The following is a 13,861-nucleotide window of genomic DNA, read 5'->3' on the forward strand; positions in this document are numbered from 1 at the left end:
ACTCCAATTCACGAACATGGGGTAGCCTAGGCAAGTCATCCACAAACACGTCAGGAAATTCTTCCACAACTGGGATATCTACCAATGACTTCTTCTCAAACGGCGTAGACACCATTTAGACTAAAAAGGCATCTACTCCACAAGGAATCTCTCTTCTCGCTTGAATTGCCAATATAACTACCTACTTTTATTTTAGTTTACTTCCCGCAAATTCCAAGTAATCACCGTCTAGGAGTTGAAAGCTAATTACTCGACTTCTACAATTAATACTCGCAGAATATCGATATAGCCAATCCATCTCAAGGGTAATATCAAATCCCATCAGCTTAAATACAACCAAATCTGCATTTAAAAACCTTCCACCAAAATTCACAGGACAACCCAATGCAACTTTGGAACACCACACCACTTCACCATTCGGTAGAGTCATTCTAATGATTTTGGCAAGGGTCCCGTAACCAAATTGCATGTCCGAGCGAAAGTGGAAGATACAAACGACTGAGATGTACCTGAATCAAACAAAGTGCAAGCATAAAATTCATATAAACGGACTCTCCTTGAACCAATCACATTAACTAAGACTGTTCATTCGGGTTCCGGGCCGGGAATCCAAGTATACCCTGCCCGGAACCCGAATTTCAAATCCAGGCTGGGTTTCGGCCCATTTATACCTGGTTTCAAACACGGGCTGGAACCCGGATGAATCCGGGTTTCAAAAACCCAGAAATCCGGGTACCGGGTTGTACCCGAATTTTTTTAATTAAAAAAATGGTTTGTTTTTGAAGCATATTTAAAAAAAAAATAAAATCCAATTTTTTTTTTCTCCAAACATCTCGTCTACTATTAATAAAAACCCATATTTATACAAAAATGTTATAAAGCATAATTCTCCTATATTTATTTTTAAAACTAAAAAAATGTATTGAAAGTAATTTTTTTAAAAATAAATGCCTCTATTATGTGAAAAGTTTTTCTAAATCATTAAAAAGCACTAACATTTTCCAGAATAATGAAAATGAAAAAATAAAATGCAAACCAACTACATATTACATTATTTTGTTATTTACACATTACATTACAAAATACAAAATTACAATATTTGAATTACAAAATCATTAGTATGGTCTTCTATCAATGATTTAATCTCAACACCAAGTAGCAACTTCAAGTGATTTGATTGAAAGAGAGCCTGCAAAAAAACAAAAGTTTTGAATAATTAGAAAGCTCAAAACTATCAGTTTCTCTAGGGAAAAAGGAAAGGAAATGGCAAACTTACTCTTGAACATAAAGAACAAATCCAGCAGAATAAGAAAACTTGATCCCATTCAGTAATGGGATGAACTTGATGCAAGAAAAACCATTCTCAAAACCGCTAGAACAGAAAGTTTTATAAGAATTTCATTTCCAACACAAAATAGCATAACAATGATGTAATATCTACAAACGCTCTCTCTTGAGCAACAATAGATCAAACAAGAAAGTCACTGAAACTACAAGTTTTGGGAAGTTAACAAGGGAAGCAAACCCATGTGATAGAATGTTTTACTTTCCTATAGGCCAAACAGAGAATAAGATTGTTCTGACTTTCTTTCAAACAAGTCCTTAGGGTGAAAAACCAAGTAGTTTAAAGAGCATAATTAGAATCTACCTCATCTAAGTATATGATTTTTGCTATCTGAAGCATCATTTTCAATGTAACACTTATCCAACTAGGACATGAAGAGCTCTTGAGAGAAACCCACTCCTTGGGATTGAAACCCTTATTTTGAAGTAACTTCTGCCAAAAGAGGTATTAAAAGAAATGAGAAAAACGATAGAAACTTAACAACTCAAGATTAAATTAGGAGCATTAGATTTCTTCATCGACAACTGAACACTATTAATGTTCAAAGAAGTAAACCCACAAAAATTTGACCAAGAACAAAAGTAAAAGATATTTTTAATTTTAATTTCATTTATCACCTTCTTTTTATCAAAATAAGGGTCACTTTCAGATAGCTCAAGACCTATGGCACAGTCCTCATTAGTCTCTTTAGCTTCATCGCATGATGGTGGCTACAATGAACAAATAAATTATGAATATTAAGGTTTGAACTCTTTTGACAACACAATAACAGATCGAACCATAAATATTAATGAACTAAAAAAGGTATGGGCTGTGATCACAGGACTCAAGTGGTGTTTCCTCACACATACACACATGCCCTTCCCGTGCCCTAACCAATAGAACAAACTTCTAAATAGAAATCAGATGAATAAAGAACTTCTAAATAGAACAGGGCACTCTTGTACATGGGCTATGCCTATTGCTATCAATAAAAGTTCTTGCTTACCTATCAAAAAAATAAATTATAGAACATGGTAGCATTCAAATAATATTTCATGATACTTTCTTCCATCTTGATAGCAATGAGGGAACCCTAGATCTAGGCATAAAACACAAAGAAATGAAAGCACGCTTCAGCATGATCCACGATTGATTTCTATGTTTCTCTCCCTCACAAATAGCACAAATGTTACAGAACCCAGAAAGAAAAACAACCCATACTTAAAAATAGAGCAGATCGAGCAATTTTTTTTTACTTGTTTCATAATTTTATAAAGTTTTATTTTTTGTTTCTCTTTTGCATACAAACATCACTATAGCAAACTCGGATTCCCAAAAACATGCAGTTACAGACATAGCACACTCCAGATCTTTGACGACAGAGCAAAAAAGTAGAAGACAACGGAGCAAAAATCTAACCTTGGGTTGTAGAAGTCGACGACGGAGCTAAAAAGTAGAAGACGATGGCCGCGAGTGACAACTCTTCGATCGGTAGAGGACAAGTGACAGTCTTCAGTCGTCTATAAAATAAAACTTCCCAAAGCAAAGCAGAACAGAGACACACAGAGAGAGAGAGAGAGAGAGAGAGAGAGAGAGAGAGAGAGAGAGAGAGAGAGAGAGAGAGAGAGAGAGAGAGAGAGAGAGAGAGAGAGAGAGAGAGAGAGAGAGATGAAGGAACTCTGTGGGAGAAATCTCAGGAGAGGGGGGGAGCGGCTATTCAATCTGATTTACTAGTTACAAACCCTAGACCTGCTGAGAAATTTTTATTTAATAAAACCCGGGTACTGGGTTTTAGATCCGGGTTTCAGATTTAAAACCGGTACCCGGTCCGGATTCATCCGATTTTCTAAATCTGAGTTCCGGCCCAGTTTTAATCCGGGCAAAAAACTGGATCCAAAAATCCGGTTATCCGGGTTCCGGGCCGGGCTGGATAAAATCCGGCCCGTATGAACAGCCCTAACATTAACCAATGAAATCCAAATACAAAGAAGAAACCAAATCACACCAAAAAACAAATCCAAAATTAAATTAGATCCATATCTGTAATCACTCCAGCATAATGGGTCGCTGGTGCCTCATCATCAACCTCTCCGGGTGTAACAGCATATACCCGAGCTTGCACTGTTTGCCTCTGATTTGCTCTTCCACCACGTCGACCTCCACGGCTTCCTTGAATTGGCCTAGGAAACTCACGAGTGAAGTGTTCCTGCTGGCCACAATTATAGCATCGAGCCCCACCCGAAGGGCACTCACCCAGATGGGCTCTATTACAGCTTCTGCAAACTGGCAGCCGTCCTCCCATATGTACACCTGAGGCTGTTTGTGGTCGAGTCCCTGTCTGCTGAACAAACTTCTGAGGCAAACCAGAACTACTTCCTTCGCCAGTAAAACTCCACCTCTTTTGTCCTGGAGGGGAGCCCATACTCAAATTAATCTCTCGCTCTGCAAGAGTGACCAAGTCAACTAAGTCCTGAAAAGTGGAGATCTGGTGGTAGACTACCATTCTGCGTATATCAGGATGCAGACCATCCTGGAAACGCTCGGCCTGCATCTCCTCCATGGCGATGAGATGGGTAGCAAATCGCCCAAGCTCTATAAATCTTTGGGCGTACTATTCCACGGTCATACTTCCTTGGACCAAGCTTGTGAACTCTCTTGCTTTTTGCCGCCTTATAGAAACGGGAAAGAATTGATCATTAAATTCTTTCTTAAAGCGCTGCCAGGACACAGCGGCAAAAGACCCCAATTCTAACTCCAACATTACTCTCTTTGTATCCCATCATTTAGAAGCAGTGCCTTGCAACAAATAACTGGCATAAAGCAGTTGTTGCGCCTCAGTGCAACCACACACTTCAAATGTTCTCTCTAAATCTCTAATCCACTTTCCAGCCCGAAGTGGATCCTCTAGAAAGCGCTCATAGGTGCATCCAGCTTGCACCACTCTACTAGGCTCTCCTTGTTGTGGCCTAAAATTTTGCTGTAGAAATTCCGTCATTTGCCTTAACGCTTGAGCTATGGCGTCGTCCCTCGACGTATCATCCTGAGGCTCTTGAGTAGGCTTTCTTGGCTTTACCATCTTCCTGCCACAACACAACCTTTGACCCCCTTTAAATATCGAATAAAACCAACAACATAAAAACCAAAACCAAAACCAAAACCACATAACAAGAAAATAAAATATACTAGCATGCAATAACATAACTAAATAAATAAATACAAACAAGCTAACTCAAATAAATTCAAATCAAATAAAACAAATCAAATAGCAAACTTTAAATGTAATAAATTTCAAATCACAACTTTAAAAACTTTCTGGTACTACACCTACGGGACATGTGGTTTTACCTAGAGCCAAACCGCTCTGATACCACCTGTGACGCCCCCAAATCCCACTTACGGACACGTGGAAATCGAGACGTCGGTATGATGACAACACGAGTCACCACCCTATCGCCAAGTGCCAAGTGTGTGTACATGCAACAAGTGTGCAATAAAAACACGCAACGGATAATCTCGGGCTCAGCCTCCTCCTCCTCCTCGACATCTACATCAAAATCTAGTGCAAGTTTTCAACTGAAGTAGTGCTGCAACATTAGCACAACTCCCCCCATCAATGATCATACTACATACCTTGCTATTGATGTGGCATCTGGTATGGAAAATGTTCTCCCTCTGTTGCTTTGCATCATCCATCTTAATTTGTGTTTTGAGAGCACACCTGGCAACAAGGGACTCATCTGTTACAGGGTATTCTACTCTATCATCATCACTAGCATCCTCCAACTTGGGTGTCTCATCACTATCATCCTCACTTGCAGTCATCACCTCCCCATTGTCACGCATAATCATCACACGTTTGTTTAGACATTGAGAAGTGATGTGCCCTAAACCCAAATACTTAAAGCATTTAATATCTCTATTTCTAGAAGGTTGGGATGCTATCTTGGGTTTGTTGCTAGTTCCTTCATCTTTTCCTTTAGGTGGTTTAGTCTTTGCCTTTGTTACAGCTCGATCATCTTTCTTCCACTTTGGTTTCCAAGGAGGGTTAGAAATCGAAGTGTACCTTGATATCCCTTTCCTCTTTAATTGCCTCTCCACCTTCATAGCCATGTGCACAATGTCTTCTATTTCTACATAATGTTGCAATTCAACCACATTGGCTATCTCTCTATTCAAACCACACAAAAATCTAGCCATAGTGGCCTCCCTATCCTCCTTTACATTCGCTTGTATCATAGCCACCTCCATCTTCTTATGGTAGTCCTCCACACTCCTAGTCCCTTGTGTAAAATTTTGTAATTTCTGGTAGAGGTCTCTATAGTAGTGGCTAGGCACAAATCTCCACCTCATGAGAGCTTTCAACTCTCCCCATGTCTCAACAGGCCTCTCATAATTCCTCCTCCTATTGGTCACTAATTGATCCTACCAAATAATAGCATAATCAGTGAACTCAATTACTACCAACTTTAGTTTCTTCTCCTCTAAATAGTTATGACAATCAAAGATCAACTTTATCTTCTTCTCCCACCTAAACTCAAGGCTTTCTCTCTTATGATTGGCATAGCTCGTCTATCCATCATGAGTTGCCTCTTATTCTGACTCTAAATAGAAGGATATGTTCCTAGTGGATATGTAAATCCTCAAGACTAAGATTTTACTTCCCATATATTGGTCTCCAATGTAAGGGCAATCTATGTCTCCACAAACACAATGCTTCACAAAAAAACCATTTAATGGCGGCTGGATAAAACTACTATCATAAATGAATCCTCCTAAGGCCAAAGGTTGTTCCAAATACTTTACTCTTTCAAAAACAAATACCATTGGGTCCTCAAAATCAAAACAACCCCAAATACACAGAATACAATTCCTCAACCTTTAATACACTTCCTCATACTACTGAAAGGCATACCATATCTACACTGGTATAAACAATAATACTCCTAAAGATAATTGTTACTCTTATCAACTGGGTAACAATTCGGCTTCCGAACTGAACTCTCGTGCAAAACCACAATCACCAACAATAAGGACTCACTTAAATCCAACAACGTACAAGTTACAAACCTCAATAATTTATCATTACCCAAAATAACAGTAATGCACTAATACCATCAATTGCAATCCAATCAAATTTAACTAAGCTTAACAATATAGAGGTCCTAGTGAATACTAGTGATGACGCTAGCTCCTTCAGTTCCTAGGGAGTCGGCATCTATGCCTCCCTGAGTGATAGCTTATAATCTAATGGGTAAGTGCACTTGCTGTTGTTGCTGATGTCTAAGCATGTCAGTCAACAGGCGTATAGCTTCAACTAATCCTCCATCCATCGGGGGACTTTGATTTTCCTGATTGATGTCTCTCTCAAAGTTCCAATGTATCCTACCACGAGTCATGTGTCACTTCTCGAAACACATGAGTGCACTTATAAAAACCATGTACTATCTCTTATACTTCAAGAAATTCAAGCCTATTGAAGACTAAAATTTCAAGCCTAGTATTTGCTGCATTTCCTAAAGACATGTGGATTTATAACCCAGAGACGTATTGCTCTGATATCACCCTGTGACGCCCCCAGATTCCGCTTGAGATTGAACGGACGTCTAAAGCGTCGGAACATGTAACACAAGGTTACCTGCCCCCCCCTCCCCCCGGTTCATGACAAATAAGATACAATATTCCTAACATGCATCTAGTATTATGCAATATTCGCAGCGGATAATTTTTTTTTGAGCAATACTATGCACCAAACATATAATATCCCAAATAGTTAAATCATAATCCAAGCATACTTAACAAAATAAACATCCACGATTTCAGTATGAGTCTCAAAAGACTGTAATCTCAAAAACATTGGAGGCCGGACTCCATATTTACATTACCAAAATACACTATTGAGGAAGTTCGTCGTGTAACTCGTGTAACTCGACTAACGAGGCCAGAATATTGTCTAAAAACTAACTAGGGAAGCTGTAAGCTCTGCATCATGTCTGCGGCGTCTAGTCAACCTCCTTCAATCTACCAATGTCCACTCCCTGCTCTGATCCTGACACATCACCTATCATTCGGGGGAAATGGTAGTTGGGACTACCACGGTGAGATTTGATTACAAATCTCAGTAAGTTAACAGGAAACTCCCACACAGGTTAAAGATGCATGCATGGCAGTAAAAGCATGAATGCATAATTAAAATCATAAGTAAGCATAGCATAGCTTGACATATAGCATGGCATAACTGACATAACCTGAACTGAAACGTGAACTGAACTTGACTTGACATGACATGAACTTGAACTTAAAATATAACATGCGCTAGCAACATAACATGAATGTGAACTTGAAACATAACATGGACTTGAATCATAGCATGAATGTGAACATACATAACATAAACATGAACTTGAATTTAACATAAACCTGAGCATAACATGACATAAACATGAACTTGAGACATAATGTAAACATGAACATAACATAACCTGAATGTGAACTTGAACATAACATGTACATGAATATAACATGACATGAAAGTGAACTTGAAATATAACGTGAACATGAACATAACATAACATGAACGTGAGCTTAAATATAACATAAAGGTGAATATAACATGATATGAACATGAACTTGAAACTTAACGTGAACATGAACATAATATGTATGTGAACATAACATAACATAACATGAACTTGATCTAAAACTTATTCTTATCTCATGGGGTCTCCATGATTGCTTATTCTTATCTCATGGGGTTACCATGATTGCTTATTCTTAACTTCTTGACATGAACTTGAAATCTGGTTCAATAGACTTAATTAATAAAGTGACCATATGGGTGCTACACGAGTCCCCTTGAGCCATTTGTCCCTACTAATTACCGCATCACAACACAGGTATCTATACTAGCTGTGACTGCGTTAATACGTACTCCACAGTTGATGTGGGTCCCACGTATTCTATGTGTCACAGTTGCTATGTTTCACGTAATGTATGCTCCACAGTTGTTGTGACCCTAAACTTTATGCTCCACAGTTGTTGTGGCCTCATGAATTGTTTGTGCCACACTTGCAGTGAACACACGTAAAATAAAATATGACTTTATCGGCATTAGTGCCTGGCGCGCTCGGTGACCAGCTAGTTAGGCCCCATTCGCAACCTGTTGACTGTACTTCATCAACTCAGGAAATTTCACACCTATTTAGACACTCCAGCGTCAACAAAGGAGTTCCACTAGGATATTACCCCATCCTAACACTTAGGGTTGTGATTGACATGAATAACTTAACATAAACTTGATCTGACTTCTTTACTTAACATAACATACTTGCAATGGTGAATATTACATGATATGACATACATGTAACATTTGACATACTTAACATGGCATACTTATAACATACAACAATATTTGACAGAATAGATTGTGTAACAGATAAATATTCAGGACAGAATAAATCATGCTTAATAGATAAATATGTAATGACCTGGCATGGCATGACATATATGATAGCATACATACATAAATTGTAGTTCCCTTACCCATCATACATACACGGTAAACTGATAGTAGGTTAGAAGCTAACTTACCTCGATCGTCGCATTTTACGAGAATAAAGTGCAAAACACGAGGAACTGTAAGAAGGTATTCTAAAAGTTAGACATTTAATTACTAACAATTAGAAATGTGTAAAAGAGACAACTTAGAGTAAAATGACCATTTTATCCTCTACATGTGGGAAAATGACTGTTTTACCTCTAACTTAAAGATTTCACATCCTAACTCCAAAATTTTTCAAAATTTACATTTATCATGTAAATTTTGTCCTAAACTCAAAAACATTTAAAACAAATCACAACTATGAAAAACACACTATGGCCGAAACATCAATAGGCCATTTCTCTTGATTTTTGTTGTAATTCCTTCCAACTTCAAAACTCATGCTTAAACCAAAATTTTGCAACAAACATCTTCCTATCCTAAGTTTCAAACCATACTTAAAATATCCATTTAGAAAAAGCTAATAATCAACACCAAACTTTTTGGTAAAAAGATCCAAACACTTGAATCACAAGCTTTGACCCTAAATCAAAACATCTCCAAGAATTCCAAAAAAATTAAATCTTACTTCTAACATATTCATAACATCATCCTAAGATCAACCATGCTTTAAATCATCAAACTAAAGTCACCAAAATCACAAAATAACACTTGGAGTTTTTGGTTTTACACTTAGTCCAAAAACAGAAACATTTTCCTCAATTAGCTTTGATAAATCTCTTGATCAATGGCTTAAGAATGTGAGATCTTCGAAATAAAGTATCACATGGTTTAAAAATATATCCTAAAGAATATCCAACCATCAAACTTAAAATTACATGGCTAAAAATCAATAAAACATGGATCTAATCCAAAAACATCAAATCTTAGGCATAACCAAAATCCTCTTGCATAGAAAATCATATCTTTGAAACTAATATGAAATATCTTTAAAATAACATTCCAACATGGAAATAAGAGACTTGGGATCATCATATAAAAATATCAAAGCCTTTAGAGTAAGATCAAACCACGAAATATTCAAACTTTCTCCAAACAAAAACTGTTTTTCCATTTCCAGTTTTCAAGTTTCTAGATCTAAGAAAATCTATCATCAAAAACTTTATTCATGCAAAAAAACCTCAATAGAAACTCATAAACATATGCTAAAAATACTCCATAAAATTTTCGGACCAAGATATGTCCATTGGCTTGGTCAAAAACTCCAAAACATAATATACTCTCTAGTTTCACGCATAGAATGACATTTCCATGGTTAAAAATACTTTTGACCAACCAAATGACCATGGAATGATATGAATAATTTGGCTAGTACTACTTTAATTTGGAGGACTAGTATTAATTTGGCTAGCACTACTTTAATTGAGAAATTGAATTTACCTACCTTGAAACACCCTAGACCATAAAAGTGCAGTGGTTGAGTAATTGTGGGGAGGTTAGGGTAAATAAACAAGTGCTAGTTTCTTTTTTAATTGGGAAATACGAGGATGTGGTGCTTTGTGATGTAGTGCCTATGCATGCTTGCCATATTTTGTTGGGGAAAACATGGTAGTATGATAGGAAAGTGATCCATTACGGGTTAAGGAATATGTACATTTTTGAAAAGGATGGAAAAATAATCAAGCTTGCTTCTTTAACTCTGACACAGGTCCATGATGATAAACTGAAACTTAAAAGTGAAAGTGAGCCAAAAAGAAAGAGTGGAAGTGAGGTTGATCAAAAAAGAAAAAGAGAAAGTGAGATTGATAAAAAAGGTGAAAGTAAAAGTGAGATTGAGTGGAAAAGAAAGAGTGGGAGTGAGATTGAGGAAGAACGAAATAGTGAAACCTTAAGAAAAAGAGAGAATGAGTTGAAAAACAATTGTGAGGCCGAAAGTTCAAAAAAAGATGTTGAAAAAGAGAGTGAAAGAAAAGAGAGTGAAAAGGAAAAAGGGAGTGAAAGAAAAAAAGAGAGTGAAAAGACAAAGGAGAGTGAAAAGAAAAGCAAGAGTGAAGAAAGTGAGAGAAAAACAAAGAGAGAAGTGAGTTTTTATGCAAAGGAGAATTTTAATACCAATGAATTTTAAGGTTGTGATTCCTAGCATTGTGTTTAGTGGACTATCACCTATTAGAGAGATAGAGCATTATATTAATTTTGTGCTAGGTTCGACAATCCCTACCAGACCTTTCTTTGAAGAACATAAGTCCTTGACGCAAGTGAAGGGACAAGGTAAGTTGACTAAGATGCATGCCAAGTCGGAGGAATGTATTGAAACTTTTCCTCATGTAATCAAGTACACACATGGTAAGGTGATGGGCCCCAAGGCAGACCAAGTCTTAAGGATCAATTACAAAATTGAGAGCTAAGAAGAGCAAGGAAGTAATGTAAGGATTGGTACAATCCACTTAGGTCGAGTATAGCAAGAGCCCAATATTCAAGATGGGCTTGAGAGAAGAAGATCCAGTTTTCATTTATGTGATACACTATGGAAGACATGACTTGGGCATCTTGTTATTGAAGGCCATGAAATTATTTATTTCATTAAAATGGCTTATTTTATTAGCCATAGAAATTAATTTAGAATAATTGGGCTTGGGGATGTCCAGCCCACACGTCTTATTTCTAATGAACTAGGGTTTTTGGGAAGGCCTTGTATTTTGGTCAATGGCTTATTTGGAACGTTATTATTTTATTTGAACTAGGGTTTTAGAAGTACTGTAGCGCAGCACTGTTCACTCTACAGTACTGCCACACTATTCACTAGGGTTTTTAGAGATTGTTTATTTAAAACACTTGTAACCTCATTTGAGCAGGTTAGACAATATTAAATTTTAATTGTGAGTTGAGTTTACTCCTCTTATTCTTAATTGAACTTTTAAATTTGTCACAATCTTTATGGCGTTCCTCCCTTGTAATCTTGGTTCTTGAGATGGATTCTTCAATGGGTCTAGATTTTAATTTAATCTAGGTTCTTGAAACGAGTTCTCAACAGGTCTAGATTCTTCATCCATAGACTTAATTTTGGCTTTATTGGTTTGGTTTTCCAATATTGTTGTTAAGACTCAAAGCTAGTCGATTGGGGTTCACATCATAAGGAAACTTTTGTGGTTAATGCATTAGGAAGAAGGTATGTCCTTATCATCATTTTCGATGCAAATTTATTGAGATTTGAATATGATAAGAAATTGCATGCTAATGATGATGACCTTGCTAGTGTGTATGGAGTATGTGAGAATGCATTGTTTGGTAAGTTCTATAAACTAGATTGGTACTTGTTCAGAAAGAATAGACTTTGTGTGCCTAATAGCTCTATGCATGAGTTGATTGTGCTTGAAGCACGTAGATGTAGTTTGATGGATCATTTTGGTGTAAGGCGGATTTTAGACGTGTTGCATGAGTGTTTGTGGGAGTATCATTTGCCATTTATTGAATTGTTGCATGAACATTTCTTTTGGCCTAAGATGAAAAGAGACGTTAATCGCATTTGTGGCAAGCGCATTATATGTAGAAGGGCCAAACCTAAGATTTTGCCACATGGGTTGTATACACCCTTACCCGTTCCTCATGTGCCATGGGTAGACATATCTATAGACTTTGTTTTAGGGCTACCTAGAACAAAAATGGGTAGAGATTTTATTTTTGTGGTTGTGGATAGATTTAGCAAAATGAGATATTTCATTCTATGTCATAAAACTGATGATGCGACAAACATAACTAACTTATTTTTCAGGGAGATAGTGCGACTTCATGGTGTGCCTAGGAGTATTGTTTCTGATAGGGATGTTAAATTCTTTAGCTACTTTTGCAAGGTTTTGTGGGAAACTTGAGTACTAAGCTTTTATTTTCCATTACTTGTCATCCACATACTAACGGCAAGACTAAAGTAGTTAATAAGACTTTAACTCAGCTCTTATGTACTGTTGTTCATAAGAATTTAAAAACTTGAGAGGATTGTTTGCCATTTATAGAGTTTGCATATAATAGAACCATGCATACTATTACTTCATATTGTCCTTTTGAAGTTGTTTATAGTTTTAATCCATTTACTCATTTAGATTTGATGCTTTTGCTTATTGATGACAGGAGTAACTTGGATAGACTTTTCTAAATTCATGAGAAAATTAATGATAATTCATATCAAGTGGATCTCACAGGTAAGTATCATGTTTATGCTATTTTTAATGTTACTGATCTTTTTCCCTTTGATGCAGGTGGAGACTCAAGGTTGAATCCTTTTGAAGAGAGGGGGAATGATGGGCCCCAAGGTGGATCGAGCCTTAGAGATCCTTTGCAAATTCTAAATGGGGCAATCATAGGATTGAGAGCTAGGAAGAGCAAGGAAGCAATGCAAACATTGGTGCAATCCACTTGGAACGTGTCTTGCAAGAGCCCAACATTCAAGATGGGCTTAAAGAAAATTTAGTTTCATTCATGTGATATAACAAGCTATGGAAGACATGACTTGAGCCTATTGTTATTGAAGGCCTTATACTTGTTTATTTCATTAAAAGGGCCTATTTTATTAGTTATAAGAATTAATCTAGAATAATTAGGCTTGAGATGTCCAGCCCACACATATGTCTTATTTCTTTTGAACTAGGGTTTTGGGAAGACCTTGTATTTTGGCTAATGGCTTATTTGAAAAGTAATTATTTTATTTGAACTAGGGTTTTGAAAGTTACTGTAGCGCGACACTGTTCATGCTATAGTACCCACGACACTATTCACTAGGATTTTTGGGGATGATTTATTTAAATCACTTGTATCCTCATTTGAGAAGGTTAGACAATATTGAATTTTCATTATAAGTTGGTTATCTCCTTTTGTTCTTCTTGAACTTTTAAACTTATCAAAGGTAAATCAGAACGTTTGTGGCGTTCCTAATTTTTAATCTAGTTTCTTGAGACGGGTTACTCAACGGGTCTAGATTTTAATATAATCTAGGTTCTTGAAATGAGTTCTCAACGGGTCTAGATTCTCCATCCATTGACTTGATT

General features: G+C 36.8%; 1 long non-coding RNA gene across 1 annotated transcript; it reads right to left on the bottom strand.

The window, feature by feature from the left end:
- Positions 1-1,671: 1,671 nt before the first annotated feature.
- On the bottom strand, positions 1,672-2,088 carry LOC122313316. Its single transcript, XR_006243354.1, has 2 exons — positions 1,963-2,088; positions 1,672-1,777 (listed from the first exon to the last, which is right to left on the bottom strand). It is a non-coding gene; the product is annotated as an uncharacterized LOC122313316 (long non-coding RNA).
- Between the last annotated feature and the right edge of the window lie 11,773 nt (positions 2,089-13,861).

This window comes from Carya illinoinensis, chromosome 6 (assembly GCF_018687715.1).
Source record: "Carya illinoinensis cultivar Pawnee chromosome 6, C.illinoinensisPawnee_v1, whole genome shotgun sequence".
NCBI lineage: Eukaryota > Viridiplantae > Streptophyta > Magnoliopsida > Fagales > Juglandaceae > Carya > Carya illinoinensis.